General features: G+C 49.6%; 1 long non-coding RNA gene across 2 annotated transcripts in view; it reads right to left on the reverse strand.

Annotated features, from left to right (window-relative positions):
- Nucleotides 1-413: 413 nt before the first annotated feature.
- The window catches only part of LOC140844481 (uncharacterized), a 97,284-nt gene continuing 75,721 nt past the window's right edge, over nt 414-21,976 (reverse strand). For both annotated transcript variants that reach the window (XR_012122870.1, XR_012122869.1), the window contains exons 3-4: nt 17,272-17,492; nt 414-799 (exon numbers count right to left, since the gene is read on the reverse strand). This is a non-coding gene — a long non-coding RNA (uncharacterized lncRNA). The remainder of the gene's footprint in view (nt 800-17,271; nt 17,493-21,976) is intronic.

The following is a 21,976-nucleotide window of genomic DNA, read 5'->3' on the forward strand; positions in this document are numbered from 1 at the left end:
TCAGAATCTCATTCCATTTTGTGGATGAATAATATTCCATAGTATGGCTAGACCGTGTTTGTTTATCCACCACCTGTGGATGGGCCGGCCCTCCTGTAATGAGGGAGAGAACCAAAGAGAGTGAATGTCAGGATCTGAGACTCAGCAGGGGCCGTCCTGGAGGACGGCCGCTATGGTGAGATGACTGTTCAGTCAGTCTCCCACTGGAGTCCTCTGGAGAACACCGTGCTTGCTCACCATTGAATCCCCACTTCCTGGTGTAGGACCTCACACAAAGTTGGCGTGGAATTTTGCTGAATGAACAAATATTTGGCAGCCACTGACAAATAGAAAACTTTCAGAGAATGTTGCCCCAGATTTCCAGGGTCTAGAAATCTCCCTAAATGCAGGGAAGACTGGATTTAACCTGAGTGAGAGATTTTATTTCTGAGGGTCAGAGGAGAATGTGACCAAGGTCAGCAAAACAAATGCAGAGACGGAGGGGCCTCAGAGACAGTCTGTCCCCACACCCGTTCAAGGGTCCGAGGAGGGTATGTTGGTTTGCTAGCCTGCTGCAGCAAAGTGTCACCTACTGGAGGGCTGAAAAACAGCAGAAACTCCTTCTCAGTCTGGAGGCTAGACGTGCAAGATCCAGGTGTCTGCAGGCTGGTCCCCCGAGGCTAGAGGGCGAGTCGGCTCCAGGCCTCTCCCAGCCTCTGTGGTCTGCTGGCAGTCCTGGGCGCTCATTGCTTGTGGACTTCACTCTCCTCTGCCTCTGTCATCACATGCTGTTCTCCCCATGTGCGTGTCTGTGTCCCATCTGTATTTATAGGGACAACAGGCATATTGGGTGAAGGGCGACTCTCCTTCAGTACATCTTAATTGAATCTGCAGCAACCCTGCTTCCAAAAAAGATCACATTTGGAGGTCCTGGGTGTTAGGACTTCAACATACCTTTTACAGGGGACACAATTACCCGTAAGAGAGAATATGACCCCATCAAGTCTCCCAGCCACTTCCTTGATTGACTGCCTCTGATGCCCAATTAATACCCAATTATCTTTCTGATTCTTGCAATTCTAGTAGCTTCTGGTACCTATTATTCAGAAAAAATTAAACTTTTGTAATGGAAGGAAAGAAGGATTAGTGGGTTGCTGATTTTGCTTTGACAGCCATGTCTTGACAGCCACAGGCACGCTACAGATTGAGGGAGGAACTGCTGCCTGAGACAAAGGGGCCTTGACACCCCTGCCAGAGCGCTCTCCAGCTTGCAGTAGGTACTTCCCCTGGAGGCACCCGCAGGAGAGCTAATGGATCTGCACATCGCTGCCTTGAACCTTGGCCAGGGACACTGGGTTTCTCATGCAAAGAAGGTGACTACAGTGAGGGCCCAGAGATGGCAATTTGCAAAGTCGGAAATGCTGCAGGATTCTGGGTCAGCAGGCTCCGGAGTACTCGTGGTGGGTCAGAGGAAGCTCACAGCCCAGCAGGAGGATTCCCGTCTTGTTGGAGCCAGACAGCAGAGCTGCTCAGAGAAATGTCTGCTCTGTGTATCTGAGCATTTGTGTGACAGGGATGAAGAGTGGCAGGCTGGCTTCAGGGGTGTGTGACCTGTACAGTCTTAGAAGAGCTCCGAGCTCCGTTTAATGCTCTGCTGTCACCATTTGGAATCATGAATGCATTTTGAATGGAGTCCTGCATTTTCATGTTGCCCTGGTCCCTGCAAACTATGAAGCAGGCCCTCACTGCATGTTTATTTGGGACACAAGTGCTGCCATGGACAGTCTTCAACCCACGTTCTGGTGCCTTAGAGAACCCAGCACTAGTGGAGGAAAACAGGAGGCTGGCATTCAGGACCCGCTGGGCTTCAGTCTCACCATTGCCGGCACCTGAAACAGCTGTGAGATCTTGGGCACATCATTCAGCCTCTCTTGGCCTCAGTTTCTTCATCTGTAAAACATACTCTCAAATAACAGCCCTGCCTGCCTCACGGAATGGACGTGAGCTCCTGAGAGTGGGGACTCTACTCCTCTGCTCTGCACCGCGTGTGGAATGCAGCCCAGCACCCGCATACAGACTCAGTGCATCCTCAAGGCTTAAAAACACAAGTTAAGGCAGGGCAAAGCCTCAGGCAAAAGCCCCTGTGAATGACGGGATTGGCGTGATGTGTCATCAAACACTGATGTCTTATGCAAATCGGCCAGCTGGGCTCTGCTGCTCTCAGGTTTCATTTGAGAGGGTGACAGAACCTGCTCACCCCAGGGCAGGCCTTGGGACATGCCTTTCCAGGAACGCGCTGAGACAAGTATCTTAAAAGAATGCGTGTGTGCTTCCTCTCGTCAGCCCAGTTCCAGCAGACCCAGCCTTCCCTTTGACTGGTACAGAATGATCAAAGGAGCGGCTGCCATGCAGAGCTCATTTAGGTTGTCCCAGCCCTGGTTACTCCTCTTTCCATTTACTGCACGAGGCTCCAACTTAAAGGACTGCAAGGGGACAGACTCAGGCTGGGGCCCTCGGCTGTCTCATACTCCTGTCTCCATCCTGTCACCTGTGCTGGGCACCTCTGCACACCTGTGTTTGGTGTTTCCTGAGCTGGACCCTCTCTGGGTTTTTTAATTGGGTCATTCTGCAAAAGGTTCTGAAGAGAGCCAGTTTCATGTATTTTAGCCTCCCTCGTTTCCCGAGGCTTCTTGAAGTGAAATGTGAGAGAGTGGCTGCCAGTAGCCGTGTAGCTTCCTCTGAAGTCTAGGGAACTTTATCGTTTGTTTATTAATTAGGGTAACAGCTTTATTATGATATAAGTCACATCCTGCACAATTAGCCCATTTAAAGCATATAATTAATGGTTTTTATATTCAAATAATTGTACAACCATCGGCACAGTGAATTTTAGAACATTTTCATCATCCAAAAAAAAAACAACCACAGACCCTTTTGTGGTAACAGGCCAGGCCCCTCACTACGCAGCTGCGAGTCTACTTTCCGTCTCTACTGGGTTGCCGCTTCTGGACACTTCATATAAATGGAATCACAGTACTTGGCCTTTTGTGTCTGGCTTCTTTCACTGAGCATGTTTTCAAAGTTCATCCATGTCTCAGCCTAGGTCAGTACTTTATTCCTTTTTACAGCTGAACAATATTCCATTTTATGGACAGACCACAGTCTGTTTATCCATTCATCAGTTGATGCATACTTGGGTTGTCTCCACTTTGTAGCTACTGTGGATAATACTGTCTGAACATTTGTGCATAGATTTTTGTGGACATGTGTTTCCATTTATCCTTCATTTTTTGTGATTTTTTTTCTAGGAGCCAATATGGTCTCTGGAGATTCCTCCTGGATGATGCCGAGTAAACTGTCAGTCTGCTTGGGCTCAGGTTTCTTGTTGTAAAACAGACGTGGGAAGAGTGGCACATTGTGTGCATGTGTATGTCCACAGCCGTGCGTGTCTTTCTGTGTCCGGCTGCGGCGAGGGTGGGGAGGGGGTGCTGTCAGGATCAGGCCAGGAGGGTTGCCGGAGAGGCGCCCCCAAGAGCGGCTTTGCTGGAGGAGTGGCAGCTCATAGCCTCCTCCTGCTTTCTCTCCCGGTTCCCCTTTGCTGAGCTGGTGAGAGATCAGGTGAGAAGAATCTGAGGCAATTGGAGCTCAGGTCTCAGATCGGCACAGTTGCACTTGGAGAGACTTAGGTGGAACCTTGCCATCAGTGAGTCAGTCAGCGGGGACTGCCTTACCTTTATGCTGTGGCCCTGTTTCGGCAGGAGCCTAGAATGGCCCCTGAGTCAGTGAGGGCCGGGCTTCCCCCAGAGGCCTTCCCCAGAGGGCCGAGAAGACACACCGTTCCAGCATCCACCCGTGGCCATTTTGCTTCAGGTTGGCGGTCATCTCTGGCTTCTGCAGGAGTAGCCCTGATTTGGCCAAAGTCATTTGGATTCTTCAAATGCAGCTCGGAGGAGTGGAAAGAGGATAAGCTGTGAACTGGATACTTGATTTAAACCTTTATTTGGTGCATGGCCATTGGCAGGCCGCTCATCCTCTCTGAGCCTCATTCTCTTTATCTGTTGATGAGGGTGACAACTATTTACAAGATTACTGAGAGCATCAGAGAATGAACACCAAGTGCCTGGAGAGAGAAGACAGTCAATAAAAGGTAACTGTTTGTGGTAGAACACTGAGTTTCTGTTTAAAACACTGATCTACTTAGAACACAGCTGACTACCTGGTCAGTCTCTTCTGACCTGTGGGCAGAAGGCAGAGAATGAGGAAGCTAATTTTGCTTTCAAGTCAAATACATCCTCTCCACAAATGATCCTTCTACTACATCTCCGTGTATGCGTGGATTTCCAAAGGACTCTGAATTTTATCTTGATGAATTTTAGTAAGTTTTATTGCATGTCTGAGCCACCATCAAATATTTTACAAATATTCATCCACCTAACAGTGAATCCAAGTCCATTTTCTAGGCCTCCTCTGAGGGGCGTAGAGAAGAGAAAATACTTGAAAGGTGTGTGAGACATAATATTTTCACAAAATAGATTAGAGACTGAAGGAAAGCTTGGCTCAAGAGGCCCCAGACGTGGGTTTTGGTTCTGGTGTTATCGCTGCTATTTCACTGTATGAACATGGGAAAGTCACTCAGCCTTTGATTTGTGGATTCCTTTTAGAATAGAGTTGAACTACGTGGTTTTTAAGACCCTTTGCCAGCCCTGACAATGGAGAAGAATGTTTGGCGATCATCTTCAGTCACCTGGCCTTCCTGGCACACAGTCACCTCTGCCTTCATTCCTTAGTGGGTGGGACGCACAGTCTGGGGCGTGGGACGCTTGTATAGGCCGGCCTTCCTGATTCCAGGCCTTAATCACCGCACACCCACATTTTGTCAGAACCAGAAAGGTGAGATGAATTACACCTGGATATGGGCCAAAGGTGAGGCAGTGTCACAGCGCAGATGGCTTTGTTACTTCATCTGTGTCTACCTTTCATGGAGGAAATTTCAAACATATGCAAACTGGAACAAACAGTATAATGAATATCGACATACTCATCATCCAGCTTCAACAGTTATTAACATTTTTCCATCTTGTTACATTTATCCCCCTTCCCTAACATGCTTTTTAATATTAATTTTATTTTAAGGCAAATCTCAGACATTCTATCAGTTCACTTGACAGTAATTCAGGATGGATTCTAACTGGCATATGTAACTGTCCATTACATAACTCTAATGCCATTATCATGCCTAACAAATTTAACAATATCATTTACCATCTAGTCTGTATTCAAATTTCATGCATTTCGAAGGCTGTCCAAATTGTGAAGGATGGATAGTCATATCCAGGCATTCATTCATTCAACTGACACCAGGAAGTCTTCCATATGGCCAGGCTTTGATGGCGTTCATTGTTCTGCAACTGTCCAGGATTGGCACAGGTTGCCATTGAAAATAGGGTATCTCTCAGGATGGGTGGGAGAAATTTGCCAGATGCTCACAATCCCTTTTTTCTTTCTTGGCACGCAAGTGCAAATGCATTAATTTGGATTCTACTAGTTTTGTTACTAATTTTTCACACACAGGGTTCAGGCGTGGAAACAGTGCATTTGATGGGTAATTGTCATTTGCATAATGTATGATGTTCCAGATAAATGTGCCATTGTGTACTTTGTCACTCTCCTGCTATTGCGTGTTTGTGGTATTCAGTTTTTCACTATTGTACATAGTTCTAAAACAACTTTTTTTAAACATTTTTTTTCCTACTTTATAGTTATTTTTTCAGGATGTATTACCCAAAGTAGAATTGGTGGATCAAAATCTGTACATATGGCCTGGACATTCTACAGAAATATTAATACAATATTCTCAGGGCCACCATGCAGAATGAGGTCAACATTCACCTATGCCCTACAAATGATAATTTTTTCTTATCCTAATATTTTACTACAAAAATTTTCAAACATGAAGAAAAGTTGGAATAACTTTACAGTGAACACTTACCACATAGATTATGCCCTAAATACTTCACTAATCTTTGCCATCCAGCCATCCAATAATTTGTCTCACTTTTCATGAATTTCATGAATAAATTGCAGGCTCTTGTAGACTACACTCAAATACTTCAGCATGCACATCACTAACCAGAATTCAGTATTTGTTTACAGTTTTCTCTTTTGAGGTCAATCTTACGTAGAATGGAATGCACAGATCTTAAGTGTGCCTTTGCTGAGTTTTGACAAATGCACATGCAAACCCCTATCATAATATAGAACATTCTTATCAGTCCAGAAAATTCCCTCATGTCCCTTTCCCATCAATTCCTGACCCCGTCCTCCAAAAGCCTTCACTATTTTGACTTTTCTACCACAGACTTTTTTTCCCTAGAATTCCAGAATTTCATATAAATGGAATCAGGCAGTTTGAAATTTTTTGTGTAAGGGTTCTTTCACTCAGCATGATGATTTTGCAATGCATCCACGTCAGTGCACGCATCGGTGAGTCATCCTTTTATTGCTGAGAAGTGCTCCATTGCTTGAACATAGCACGATTTGCTTATCCACTGATGGACATCTGGGCTTTTTCCAGGATTTGTAAATTATGGAGAGAGCTGCACTGAATACTCTCATTCAAGCCTTTTTGTGAATTTGGATATCTTTTTGCTGTTTCAATAGATATGTCATGCTACCTTTAAATTGTTGTAATTTCCACATCTTTAATTGCCAGTAATGCTGTGCATTTTTACCCTCTGATAATAATGATCCCATTTCTTGAATGCTCACTATAGTGACAGGCCCTCTAATTTATCCTCATAAGAATCCTGCAAAGTAGGTATAATTATATCCATTTTGCATATGAAGGGACAGACGCGGGCTCATTGCGTGAGTCATGTGTGGACTCTGACTCCTTGTTGAGTGAGGCTCCCTCTGGGCCACCCTGCGGCTCCCTGGCTGTGACCACGGCTTCTGAGCGAAACTCCTAGACACATCTTTGCTTGCTCACTGCTGGGAGGACCATGTAGAGCTGTACCTTACGCAGTTCTACCAGTCTTAATCATTTTGTTAATAAGCTCTTTGAAATTATATTGGGGTGCCATATTTTTCTCATTCTGTTGTTTTCCCTTTAATATACATTTTGTAGAATTTTGTTGGACAAAGACTTATTTATTCAGACCCATCTATCTTGTCTGATGACAGGTTCCATTTTTAAAGAGCGTATCTTTGCTCCACAGCTAGAATAGATATGCAGTTCTGTTTTCTTCTTTCTTATACTTTTTGTGTTTTGCTTCCTAACATATTGGAGATGTCTTGCCATACATGGTAAGAGATACAGAACTACATACATATGACAAATGCCTGCTCAGTAAATAAATCCAAGACGGAAATGCTACTTCCATTTTATACGTGGGAAATAGAAGCCAAAAGAATTAAAACCTGTATCCTGAAGTGGCAGGGGAGGGCAGAGCTTGGTTTTAACTCCACTGCTCTCTGAAGGGAGGGGGCGTGTTGTGCCCCACACTACTTACACAGGAACCCCTCCCAGCGCCGTGCTGAGGTTACAGAGTGTGGGTGCTGTTCAGGCTTCATTTCTCTGCCTTCTTTGTCTCTTTCCTGCTTCCTTTAAAGTTCAACATGTAGCAATTTTTAAAGTCAACAGAGAAATAAAGCTGGCAGGGGCCTCACAAGTTCATTCTTTTACTAGGCAAACACTGGCTGCACGAGGTCTGGTGTCAGGGCCTCAGTACAGAAGGAGAGACAGCACCCAGACCTGACCAAATCTAGGGAGGGAAATAGACGTACAGCAAATATAAGGTGATGTGAAAAGCCCAGGGAAGAGACTCATCCAGGGACTAGGGCCCTGTTCATGGGGAGCCAGGATGTGTGCCTAGGAGGACATGGAGGCCCAGAGGGTGAGCAGCTGTTGTCTGGTGTGGGGGTGAGCAAATGTAGGCAAGCACTGAGGAGCCCAGCCCCAAGGAAAGGAGGGTAGGGCCGGGGTGGGGCGTGGGGGGGCAGGTTGTGAGTTGCAGCTGCTTTGGAGTATGGGGGCAGGGAGAAGGCGCTACAGGAGGACAGGAGGGCAGGGCAGGGCCGCCCCATCTGGGTGGGCCTGGAGTGTGCAGAGGAGTGGGATGGGGCCGCAGGGCGGTGAAGCTGGAGCTGGGCTGGAGAACAAACTCTGGCGACAGGGGAAACAGTGGATTTAAGGACGATGAATAGGAAAGGCAGCCACCCAACAGACAGCTAGACATGCTAAGGTCCAGTTAGGGTAAGGGTAGGAATGGCGAGAAGAAACACTTAGGAAGTAGAATCAGCGGGACTTGGTGATTGATTCAGTAATGGGGGAGGATGGGGAGGCCGGAACCCCCACTGGATGGGACAATTGTGGTACACATCGAGGGAGGAAAAAGAGGAACAAACAGAGGTTTTGGGAGAGATCATGACTTCCATTTCTGACAGTGAGCTCAAGGCGGCCATGGCCGGCCCACACGGTGACTGAAAGGAAGCTGGGAGCTGCGAGCGGCGTCTCATCTATAGGTACGGATGTGAATCATCAGGAAATATCTGGTGTTTGAATCAACTAACAGTTGAACTATCCGAGAGAGCGAGTAGGGAGGAGGGGTGGGCCAAAGACAGACCCCACAGCATCAAGGGACAAGTGAACCAGGAGTTCACCAACTACGAGGGGAGCCACACGGGCCCACAGAAGCTGGGGTGCTGCAGGGGCACATGGAAGGGACAGCTGGGCAGAGAGCCACTGAAACGGGGTGACCAAATGGACCCTGAAGACCCCTCGGGGTCTTGGTGACTGGGGGTGGGTGGGGTAAATTCAGATCACAGGTGATGGAGTGATGAGGGAGGGAAAACCCGAGGGAACACCTGGGTGCAGGCTTTTCTTTAAAGAGGTTTGGATGAAGAGGGAAGGAGAAATGAGGAGATAACTACAAGTGTTAGGGGAGTTTTTCCTCTGGTTGGTGAAGACTGCGCATGTGTAACAGCTGAGGACGAGAAGGAGGCCCGCGGAGGGATCGCAGTGCCGGGCTGAAGGTGGAGGGAAAGGCCATGGGGCCAGGCCCTGGGCGGGGGGCTCAGGGGTGGGCTGGAGGGCTTGCCGTGAGCTGGGCAGGCCCACCTGACGGCAGCTAGCACGCGAGGAGGGGCTGGGCGGGGGTGTCCGCGGAGGAAGTCTGTCTGGCAGCAGCACTTGCCGGAGGCTCGAGGGGCCAGAGGCTTGGGGCTGGACCCTTGTGGGAGTTTGGTTGGAACTTGGGGCCCTGGAACATGACCTGAACTGGGAGAGCCAGTGGGCCACGATGTCTGCAGACACAGAGCAGACCCTAGAGCTGTCAGGCTGGACGCTTGGCAACCAGGAGGACAAGGGCCCTGACGGAACAACGCCCAGGGATTGCAAATCCAGGGCCCTGCCTTCACACCAGGCTGGCGTTCCAGAACCTGGGTGGAGTCTGAGTCCTGGGAGCATCTGCTGCAGTCCAAGAACACCTACACTGTCGTGGTGAAATGGAAATCGGTCCAAGGCACCCGTTAGGGATGGGCAAACTGTTGTGAGAGGAGGCAAACGCCTTTCTTCACACCCCTTATGACAAGTGCTGGAGCGCGACCACCAACCTCCCCTGTTCACACCCCGCCTTTGCTCTCAGGGGATGAAACCGTCCAGTGCCCTGGTTCTGGGAAGCAAGGGCCAGGTCTGGGTGCTTGGTGCTCTGGGCAAGGCTGCAGCAGTTCCAAGCACCTGCCCTTGCCCTGTACCTGAGAGAAAGTATGTAGACACCTTGCACTCAGATTACTCCCAGGTCACCCTCTGCATCAGCAAGTCTGGTTCCTTTAGTGACCCTGATATGCACCAGTCCCTTTGTTCATGCCTTTCCCCCTTCCTCAAAGGCTCTACCACTTGGAAGTTCTAATGGACCTCAAGTGCACATAATTGGTTAAATCATAATCTTCGGCTCATATTATTATTATTGGTGCATGCACAGCCCTAACAACTTACTTACCTGCTTATGTTATATGTCACATACATGTTAAAGTAATGGAATAAACAAACACCTGTGAAGCCACTGCCCACCTGAACATTGGGCCTTAACAATGCCTTAAACCCAGAGGGGTGATTCACCCATTCCATCCCCCTTCCTTCATTTCTCCAAGGTAACCACCATCCTGAGTCCTGTGTGCATTCTCTTCTTATTTTCCTTCTTATATCCCCTCACATTATCTATATGTATTTATCTCTTCTATATTATTCCTTCAATATATCCATTAAATTTTAATTGTCTTTACCTTCTTTAAGAGAGTGTCAATGGTTATGTAATCTTCCAGGGTTTATTTCTTTCAACTGCATTAAGTTGAGGAACATCACCCACACTGTTAGGTGTCACTGTGGTTCGCTGATTTTGACTGTTGTATGACACTCCATGGAGTGCATGTGCCTCAGTCTAGTTACCTGCTTATCTCTTGATAAGCATTTGAATATTTTTGTACATAGAAGTTATTCTTCAGTATTTACCTAATAATGGAATTGCTGGGTCCTAGAGTATATGAGTGTCTGTCTGGGGTCTGTTCAACTGTTTTCCAAGGGGGTTGCCTCATTCAAGCTCCCACCAACAGATAAAGAAGACCTACAATGACATCTTCCCTAGCACTTAACAGTGTCTTAATGTATACTTCTTAATTTGTGCCACCAGAATAGGTGTGTATTGGTCAGGGTTCTCCAGAGAAATAGAACCAACCAGACAGATAGATGGGTGGAAAGATAGATAGATACATAGACATGTATCTAAGAGAACACTTATTAGAAGAATTGGCTCACATGATTAAGGAGGCTGAGATTAAGGAGTCCCAACATCTGCTGTCCTTAAGCTGAAGAACCAGGAAAAACAGTGGTGTTGGTCCCAGCCCAAGTCTGAAGTCCCAAGATGACCGATACCCGAGGGCAGGAGAAGATGGGTGTCCCACTCAAGCAAAGAGAGCAAAGCGCCCCTCCCCCACCTGCCTGTCCCATTTGGGCCCTCAGTGGATTGGCCAAGGCCCACCCACACCGACGAGGGCACTTTTTTACTCAGTCTACTAATTCAAACATCAATGTCTTCCAGAAACACCCTCATGGATGCACCTCCAAAAATGTTTTACAAGCCTTCCAGGCATCCCCTAGCCAAGCCAAGTTGACACATAAAGTGACCATCACAGTGGGTAAAACGGCATCTCACTGAGTCCTGTTCCATTTCCTTCCAGGCCCAGTCCATGAAGAACGTCCTCCTCGACCAGCACGCAGGACCAGATACTGTTCTGGCTACCGCTTAACCAGCTTCTCCCTCCCGCCCCCACAGCGTTCTTGACTCCTTGACATTAGGGCAAAGACATGAGAAAAATAAACCCTAGAAGATTACATATCCATTGACACCCTCTTAAAGAAGGTAAAGACAATTAAAATTTAATGGATATATTGAAGGAATAATATAGAAGAGATAAATGCATACAGATGATGTGAGCACAGTGTACATCCTTCAATTAATGATTGCAGGACAGGGATTCAGATTCATTAATATTTGGCTTTTAAACTCAAGTTCTTTCCATTCCCGGATGCTGCCTCCAGGGCTTTGATGAAGATTAAATGAGATTTTTAGTGAAAAATGCCCAGAACAGAGCCTGGATCCCAGCAGGTTCCTGAGAAGGAGTCGCTATCGTGGTCCTTCCCCAGACATCTCCTCTCCCGCAGCTCATCCGCTACCCAGTCCTGGGTGAAGCACGAGGGCACATTTACCCCTTGTAATAATCAATATGCATTCCAACATGTTGATGGAAAACCACCTACACCATGCGTTTCATCTCTAAGGACCCGTGGTGCTTGGCAAGCAGCTCCCAGATGCGAGGCGGGATCTTTAAGCCAAACAAAGGGGAAGAGATCATCTAGGAAATTCTGACAAGGAAAACTACTCTGGTCTGATGCCTGTGGGCCACTCATGCCCAGACAGGGCCTTTTGCCTGGATCGCCTGAGTGGTGTGTCTGCGTGGACCCAGACACATTTGCTTATGTTTCCTAATGGCTCTTCAAGCAAGGGGGTCTCCCTCTTTGGTTGCATCCCTGGGTAGCAGGAGAGCAGGGCACCAGGCCGAGCAGGGCTGGCAGCCCCACAACCCCCCTGGTGCTCCTGGGGAAAGGCCCCTGCACAGCCTGAAGCTTCAGTGGGTGTGCCAGGGGGAGGGAGCCCTCCTTCTGCTCTCCTGAAGTCTTTCTCCTCACCAGCTGGCTCTTCTGTTCTACCCACTGGGGTGCCTGCCTGGGCCTGGGGAGCCGGCAACTAATCCCTACTGGGGATTAGCCAGCCTGGCCGACTGGCGTTTTAGTAATCATAATGCTTCTTACATTTCTGCAGCGCTGGACTTTCACATCCATTATCTTGCCTGATCCTCACAGCAGCTCCACAAGACAAGCATTAGTGGCACCATTTTAGATGGAAAAATGAGAGTGGAAGAGAATGGGTTTATCCCAGGTCACCAGGCTGGAAAGGGCAGAGCCAGCACCAAACCAAGGGGAGGGGACCCAGAACCAGGTGTCCTGACACCTGCCATCTTGCTGCATTCATAGGAAAAACAGAGTTGGTTTTTTTATGACCAGTGACTTCATTTTATTTAACACTCATATTGTGCTGACGCTCTGCCAGACACTGTTCTAAGCCCTTTACAAACGTTAATTCCTCTCACCCTTGTAACAACCCAATAAGGGAGGGACCATTATCAGCCCCACTCACAGACAGGGAAACTGAGGCACAGGGAAGTCAGGAAGCAGCCCACAGTCACAGAGGCTGGGGCTGAAATCTAGGCTGTCAGTTTCCGTCTGCGCCCTTGGCCTCCACACTGCCTCCAGCTCCAGGGGCCCCACGTGGACTCCCAGCGACAGCCCATCCCTCCTTCCAAGACCCAAAGGGTCTTTAATGGAGGCATTTTTAATGGGTTTTTAATGGAGGCATTTCCAGCCCCTGTGAGAAGTAATGGGGGCTGTTTCTGGCTGTGGGAGGCCTTTCTAGAGCTTGTCAGATTGTACCTATAGGCAGGTGCCTCGTTGTGGGATGGGACTAGGCAGGAGAGAGGTACAGGTCTAGTGACACACTCTCTCCAAATGAGATACCGTCTCCCTGCAGAGGATTGGAATCTGGGCAGTAAATGGGAGACACAGATAAGCAACCACCCCAGCTGATGCTCAGTGGCAGACTGTGACTTCAGCAAAGCAGCCATCACTTTGCTCTCTTCCAGAGCAGAGTTGCCACACTACAGGAAGCAAGCAACAGCTGACATCCTGCTAATTAAAGCTGGCAGAGCATCTTTTGACAAGGACCAGAAAGATCTTTGCAAACACTAATGAATTCTCCCCACCCCATGCTGGGGAGAGGGACCGTTTTCCTAGTGTACCAGCGAAGGCCTGGGTGGTCAGGTGATGGCCTCACTCCCCGCCTCAGAGTCACAGTTCAAGAGGCCTGGATCACCAAGTCTTTGCACGGTGCCTGTCTGGCTGCTGTCCTGGTCTGAGTCTTCTGGACTCAGGAGAGATCTGAGGCCCAGCTCACCTCTTTTTAAAGAGCCACTGGTGGCAACCAGGCTGGATTGACCTCCTCCCTCTAATCCTTCCCTTTGTTTGTTTCCTTTGCAGCCAGCGGAGGAGAACTGACATCCTCCGTGGGCATGGGTAGCAAGCCGCTGAGTGAGGGTTTGGCCAAGTCACAGACTCACATGTAGCTCTGTGCTTTCGCTTCCCTAATATATTTCTCAGGTCATTTTTGTGTATCTGAGACAAAGACCTTCTCTTCCACCTCCCTCCCCTCCTCCTCCAAAGCTGAAAACATGGGACTCGCCACAGACGCGTTGGTGAACTGTGAGGCATCACACGGTCCTCTCCCCACCACCCGTCCTGCTTCTCAGGTGCTGTGCATCTGTGCAGTTGCATGATGCTTAAGACACCATAAAACAGTTAAGTGAAGTGAAAGAAAGAAGAAAACAATGAAATGATGCTGCTAAAATGAAAATATTTTAGAAAATTGCGATCCATCTTGTGCTGAATGACCAGCTGCTGGTATTTAAGGCTTTCCTGACCAGTTGTGGGTTCATTCATTTAAACAAGTGTTTGTTGCGCGTTCCTGAGAGGACATGGCCCTGGTGCTGGCCTTTCAGGGCACAAAGAGGTCAGGGGGGATGAGATGGGTGTGAGCCCAGGGAAAGCCCAGCACTGTGGGCCTCTAACAAGGCTTGTCTTCACTTTCCCTGTTTTCCATATTAGCTGATCTGCTATAGTCATTCCTTCCACTTCGCTCCAGTGAGTTGAAATTTGCAGATATTTGTCTTGGCTTCTAGTCTTTCTAGCTAAGGTGAGTTTCAACCAAAAGCTAAGAGCCTCTTTCAGATTCCAGTTTCTTAGAGGAAAAGGCAAAACAAACAATTCCTAAAACCTTAAAAGGCTCCTCCTCCCTCCGCTAAAGGCCAGCCAGGTGGCTCTCCGCTCCTTTCAACATCCAGTTCCAGGGCCGACATGCAGCCCTGTGTCCTCAGTTTGGCCCCTGCAGGCCCGGGTCATCCTGGCACCCACGTGCATGCCAGCCCCTCCTGCACACTGGCCCTGGCCTCTTCCTCAGCTCCCCGGTCCGTCCTGTTCCCTGGGGCAGCTCCCCAGCCCCGTGCAGTTCTGAGCTGGTCTTCACACCTTCCTGTGTCTCAATCCTGGTCTCTGTCTGGCCCTGAGGCTGCCTGGGGCGGCCGTGGTGACCAACCCCCCTGCCCAGCTGAGGAGCCCATGCTGTCCTCCTGTCATCTGACGCCTCTCTGCCTGGCAAGTAGGACCAGAACCGACAGGTTCTGACCTGCCCAGTGTCCTCACAGCAGTGTGGGGCTCCCCGGCCTGCCTCTCAGGCACCAGCTCAGTCCTCCCCTGGAGTCCATCTTTGGCTCTCACTGCCTTCCACCTGTGCCATGGGGTTCTGCATCCCTTTCCAGCCGCCCCATTGGGCTGTTCCCCAAAGCTTCTCCACACTGAGGCTGCATCAGGGACATGTCTTCCCGCAGTGTTAATGACAGTGAAACATCCGCCACCTGCCCGTAACGGTGCCGGCCGGCTTTCACTGATGTTCTCTCTGTGTCAGAACGGGGTGACATATTCCATCTGCATTATTGCCACTAATTCTCCCAATAACCCTTCTGAGAGAGAGTCTGTTATCTTCTCTTCACTTATAGAGAAACTGAGGGACAGAGAGGTTTGGTAAATTGCACCAAATCACACAGCTTGCAAGTGAGAAAGACCCGCTTTGGCCCAGGAACTCTGCTCCCCGTGCCCTGCTCTGGAGGACTGTCTCGCACAGCCACTGTTCACTTCCTCCTTGGAGTAAATTCACCAGGCTCTGTCTTCACCGCCTGCTCTGCTGGGCAATCCTCCTAGGCCTTTAATGCTTCCCACTCAGGAAGAACCAATGGAGAGGAAAGGCGGGGTCCCTGTCCCAGGGAACTCGAGGGGGCAGGGAGCCCTGCAGATCCTTTTGTCCCAGTGATGGCCTTGTCTGTCCTCTGCTCTGAGGGCTGCTGCTGGCTAGGAAGCCTGGGCACAGGGCTCCTGTCTTAGCTCGGCCAGCTGCCAGCTGAGGGCATCAGGTAAGAATTTCCTCACTCCTCAGTTTCCTCACCTGTGTAACGGGTCATCATAAGGGTAAATGAGATGACTAGTTGGTGGTTCTTGGGGAAGGGTATCGTAGCACATACATGTAATGCTGTTGGTGAGTCTGGGGGAGGATAACTTTACTTTCTCCTGGACTCCCTCCCACTCCCCACCCCTGGTGTGTCTTTTTTCTTGGGTTGAAGTGAAGTTGATATACACTGTTACATTGGTTTCAGGTGAACAACACGGTGCTTCAACAATTACATACATTAGGAAGTGCTCACCACAGTAAGTGTGGCCAACATGTGCCACTGCCGTTACTACAACATCATTGGCCACATTCCCTGTGCTGAACTTTTTGTCCCTGTGATGCCCCTGGTACGTTACTATATAGCTTAGTCCTTTTAGGTAGCAGCAGATAGGTCAACGTGCTCATTACCTCAGCAAAGGGAGGTAGCAAAATAAGAGAGAAAATGAGGGGGATATCTTTTGGGCTTTCTTGGCTTTCAAAAGTTTAGGCCCTTTCATGAGGGAACCTTGTGGATTGATAGAAATGTTCTATATCTTGTTCATACTGAATACTTAAGATCTGTGCATTTAATCATATACAAATGACACCTAAAAACTCAAATTGAAACAAAACCAACAGAGGTCCTTAGAGGAGCAGACAACAGATTTGACAGAAAATGCAGGAAGGAAAAGCATGGTCAAGTCAAGGCTGGCTCTCCTTGTTTCCGGGTCCCCTGTTGGACAGAGTCAGAAGCAAGGATGGTCCTTAGGTGGACAGGTGCCAGAGACAAGAGGCTGAGTGGCCTGGTTCTCAGGCTATGAACCTCAGATTGGCATCAAAATCCCAAACTTAGAAGTAAAGGCCTCTAGAAGAAGAAATGGCACTATGTGTCCAGGTAGACAGGAGCTCTGTCCATGAGCAACAGACGGGAGCTGCTGAACTGTGTCCCTGAGTCTGAGAGTAACAGTGAGGGAAACTGGGAGGTGACAGCCCAGGAGAGGGTCTGTGGAAAAAACGTGTGGACACTCAGTCCCAGGGTCAGATGGGATAGTTTCAGTTGATGCCAGTGTGAAAAGATGACACTGATGGTGGGATGCCCCATATCCCAAAGCCTCAGCACTGGAATTCCTGCCATCATCACCCCACCCCTGGAACTTATCAGAACCCCAAAGAAAAGTGGGCAGGAGAACCCCAACATGACTGAGATTGGTTGTCACTGCCCCAGAAGAGGGAGAGCTAATAAATACAAAAATGAAGTTATGTGTTTTGCATATGCATGTTTGATTTCTGAGAGTCATACCACTCCGCAAGATTTTCTTAGCTATAGATTCCAATCATGCGATACACAGAAAGGAGCCTGCAAGGCCCCAGTGTGCTCTCAGGGCACCTCGGCTTAGTTCATTTAAAGTAGACACCTGAGCTGCTGCACAAAGGGTTTCAGAGCTAAGAGGTGTTCCCGTTAAATATGCTCATCATCTAAGTGTCTCAGTAATGACATTAGTTGTGTATTTCTTGGTAATACTTGCTGAAGCCTAACACATGGGTTTTATGATCTAGCACTGTGGGGACTGGGATAATGTGTATTACCTCCCAGGTTTTGATCATTAGGGAGGCATATGGGAACATTTGTTTCCATTTCCTCTTTTCCTACCTCAAATCTCTCCCAGGAATCAGGGCTGAGCTTGTCTCCCTGGTGGGGGTCTGGTGATGAAGGATGGCTGTTGGTTGCCCGCCACAATGCCTGGGATGGTTTCCAGCTGCAAACCCTCCTTATCTGGCACATGACTGCTGATGCCAACGTCAGGAGAACAGTGCACGTGGCGGGAGAATGATGTGGGGGCAGCAGAGTCTTGCATCGGCCTTGAGTGAATCCTGCAAAGATTGAAAACAAACACAAAAAAGGAGCCAGTTTAATAGCCTGAGTCACCAAATGAAATTAACCAGCACCAAACTATACAAACCAAACCCTAAGGTCAAAAGCATGACTTGTTTAAAGGAGACGCAAGTGTAGCCTTCCGTGTTCCGTCAATCACTGGCTCTGTGCCAGAGGCAAGTCACCCATCTTCTCTGAATGTCAATGTCATTTTCTTTATAAAGGACATAAACATCATCTACCTCACAGTATTATTATCAGGGTTAGTGGAGAAAGCGATTTGCATCTAGAACTATTTAAGGACATAATATGAACACTAAGGGCTAGGCTAGATTTGTCTTCTATGATTGTAGGACTTAAATGTTAAATGCATTTAGGGATGTGTTTTTGTTAACCTTTAGATATCCCTCTAGAAAAAGAGATTTTGTATCAGTGGGTAGTCACTTCCATTTGCACTGGAAATTCTGGCTTTCTTCAAGTGTTTATTTACATAGAAAAGACCACCTTGATTCCAAACATCTCTGACTACCTGGCTTTTTTCTTTCTTTCATTCATTCATTCAAAACACAGAAGCCAAGTGGTTTGGGACCACTGAACCTCCATCTAGAAGACTGTCCCTGTCTGAGACTCTGAAGCCCACCCAGTTCCCAACATGAGGTGTGTAAGGAGTCTCTAGGCGTCCTCGGAGGGCTGGGGAAGGTCTGGCTGTGCAATGGTCCTGGAGGACAGCATTGCCCAGAGCGGTTACAAAGTGACAAAATGTAAGTTCTGACCTTGAATAGCACAGAGCAGCAAAGAGGGTAGAGCTTGCTTTAGATTCCTTGGGTTGCCTTGGGGCCAGAGGTAAGAGACAAAACCTAACAATCAAAGCTGGGTACAATGAGCAGAGGGAGTGCGCCCATGTGTCTCGCCAGTGGGTTTCAGTGCCCAGCAAGTTCACTCTTGATTTGGTGAGACTGAAAAATGCCAATGGAATGTTCTTGGGGTGAAAGCGTTTATACCCAGCTTTATTATCATGGTGGCAGGTCAAGCGCTAGAATGCTGTCCACCTCAGAGCAAGTCTGCAGGCAGCGAGCCGGTCTCTGCCTCTGGGCCTCTCTGCCCCTGCCGCCATCTCAGTCTCTGCCCTTGGCGCTGCCACCACTCCAGCCTCTGCTCTCCTGCAACCGTGCGGCCCAGAGCACTGGGCAGAGCTCTTTGTATGGAGTCAGTAATAGCATAGTGCCCACATGTGTGCAGTGGGCAAGCCGACCAGGGTCAGGTGAGAATGCTGGCCACGGGAACTTTCATTTTCTCTACACTGTGGTTCCCTTGTCGGCTGTCACCCTGGCTGAGCTTTGGGGAACCACTCCTGGAGGAGGTCCTCCTGTGACCTTGGCTCTCTGCCCTGTCTGCTACTATCTGCCCCAGCCTCTTTGGGCAAATTCCCAGGCTCCTGGTCTTGTCCTGGCTAATAAGCCTTGTGTCTTGTCCCCTGTGGATGTATTTCCAGGATTTAGATCCTCCTGGACCCACTCTGGGGCTGTCCAAGGCTCACAGCAAAGGCCCTCCCCCCAGTCCAGTGTCCATGCTTTATTCCTGCTCCTAGAGCTTGCTGTTCTGGCCCATGTGTGTGTCCTCCCAAACCATGTGCACATTTGTGTGTTCATTAGTCATGTCTGTCTCTCCTACTAAGCTGTCAGCCTCCTGAGAACAAGAGCTGCCCAGATGCTTTCTCCTAAGCAACAAGCATGAGGGAAGCTTGGGGGATGAATGAATCAAAGCAAATAAATGGATGTACACACACTTCATTCTAGGCAGCTTCCTTTTACATCTATTATTTTCCCTGATTCGTTAACAATGTCTGAAGGGTCACAATCCTCTTTAAAGATGAGAGAAGAGAGAGAGAAAGGCCTAGAGAGTATTAATGAGTCCACCTGTCTGAGGCCGCATGGCTGGGCAGGGCTGGATGGGACCGGGTGCTGCACTGGTCATGCTGACCCCTATTTGAAAATATTGAGGCTGGACACACACACACACACACACACACACACATGCACAATAACTGTGAGGGGGTGGGAACGAGCCCAGGCCTGGGTGCAGGATAATGTGCTATAAATAGTAACAGCCATGGCGCTTCCTTCAGAGACTCCCCTGAGCCTGGGGAAGATGCCGGTGGAGCGGGACGCACTGAGCTTGACATTCTGACATGTCAGTGGCCACCAGCCACGGTGACCACAGCCCTGGAACCATCCCTGGGGTGACTGACATGGTGTTGCAGGAAGTGCCTGAAAGCTGGAGAGGGCCCCTGCGGCTCCCAGAGCCTCTCTGGGGGTCTTCTGGCACTCCCCTGGGCCAGTTTGATCCCAGCACACCCCACCCTGGCAGGCCTTTTCCTCCTGCTCACTGGGCACACCCTGACGGCCAAATGGCCATTTTCTGTGCCTGCATCTCAAACAGCTATTTAAGTAGAATTTCAAAAAGACTGCTTTTCTTTGGGATAGTGGGGAAGTAGACGTGCCTCAAGTCACTCTCTCTGTCCCTCCTGCCCTCCACAAAGAGGGTGTGTGATACCCCTGTAGTTTAAGACCCTATGAAGAATCTGCTCGTCCGCCCGGCCGGCCTCCACCCTAGCTTCTCCTCTGATGTCCAGCTCCTTGCTGGCTTCTGGGCCTGCTCTGGACCCTCTGCTTTGGTGCCTTTCCTCTGGCTTCCCAGCCTTCAGGTGCCCACCCTGGCAGCCCCTTGGGGTCTGCCCACACTCTCCAGCCCCAGACCTGAAGAACCCCCACCCAAAGAGGAGGGCTCAGCCTCCAGGAGGCAGAAGCAGGCCCCTGTGTATGCCTGTCATTCTGGCACTTTCTGTGCAGGCCAGAGCCACCTCAGCATGTTGAGCCCTCCTAGAACCGAGTCAGGGGCCTTTGCAAATCTCGAGCTTCAGCTTATTGCCTGTGGTATTTCATGGTGCCTCTGATAACATCTGGCATGTGGTCTTTGTTGACAGAACAGAAGCTGAGAAGCCAGTTGCTGTGGAGTGGGCCTGGCTGTCCTGGGGGCTGCTCTCTGCTCTGAGGCATCGGGCCTGCCAGGCATGCCAGCTCCTCTGGGCAGCCTGCTGGCACTCCTCTCTGAGAAGTAAGCCCAGAGGGCAGCACAGCTCTGAGGAGGCCACCCCCCCCACACACACAGCGGAGGAGACCACAGTGGAGGAGGGGCTAGTGTGTGTCCTTGGCCACTAGGGAGACGCTTCCCTTTCCCTGGACCCAGTTCAGTCATTGGTGTTGGGAGGCAGTGCGCTGTGCCCCTCTCAGATCCACTTTCACTTTTTGATTTTAACATGATTTAGGTCGTTCCCATGACTCTAGGTTCCCAGGAAATTTGCGGAAGCAGTGGTCCATCTGGCACACGAGCCCCACTTGTCTGCCCCCTCCTTCCCATGCCTCTTCCCCACAGCAGAGACCCCACGTGATGCCAGAGTTCTGACAGTGGGACTGAGCAATCTCATGTGCCATCATCCTGCGGCCTTTGCGCCTGTAGAGTGGGCAGTGTTTTGCCCAGACAGGGAGCCCCTGGCTGGCTTTGAGGCCCCTGCAGGGAAGGAGTGGGGCTGCTGAGTTCTTCAGCACCCACCCTGCTGGCCTCCTTATAGGGGTGTCCTGAGCCCAGGGACTTCTCCACAGGGTGGGGGCAGCACAGGGCCACTGCACTTCCCAGGCTCCCTTGCAGTTCGGGCTTTTGGAGACTGTGTTTGTTATTCCACTTCCAGGCCTTCCTGCCAAGTGCCCAGCAGCCTTGGGAGCAGCCAGGGAAGTTCAGCTCAGGATTCTGATCACTGCTGCCTTCATCCCCAGAATACCAAGTGGGCTTGGGTGGCCGCGGTCAGCACCTCCGGCTCCCCCAGCTGCCTCCTCTGTTGGGAGTGGTGAGTGGGGCCCAGGCACACTGGCCCTCCAAACCCAAACAGCTGTAGAGCAGCATTAGAGCCAAAGGAGTGGATATGGGCTTCAACAGTTGGCGTGGTTTCAGCCTGTAGAGCTCAACATGGCACAAATGACAAGAATAGCAATGACGGAAGCATTCACTGAAGGGACTGGGCAGCTGCACCCCGTGCCCACCTGCCACCCGTAAAGGGATGTTCCTTGGGCAAAGTGCGCTGCAGACCTCACGCAGTGAGCGGTGCCATCAAAACCCTCCCACTCGAGCTCCCTACCTTCAGAGAAGAGCAAGTGTTTGTTCCAGAAGAGCGTCAAGTGCCCAGAGGGGTCACATTTCCTGAGGCTCCCCATCTTGGTTGTAGAATTTACCCAAAGTCTACACCCTGCTCCTTAATGGGTCCATGTTGGTTTTATTTAAAAATAATATTTCAAATACCAAATGGCCACTTAATTGACAGACTTTGCCCCAAATTTCTGAGTAAACTCGACGCACTGAGAAGACGCACCACACCCACTCTCTGGCCTTTCTCCACAAGCCCTCAGGGAGCACATGAGCCCTGGACTGAAGA

This window comes from Manis javanica, chromosome 1 (assembly GCF_040802235.1).
Source record: "Manis javanica isolate MJ-LG chromosome 1, MJ_LKY, whole genome shotgun sequence".
In the NCBI taxonomy this organism is placed as follows: domain Eukaryota; kingdom Metazoa; phylum Chordata; class Mammalia; order Pholidota; family Manidae; genus Manis; species Manis javanica.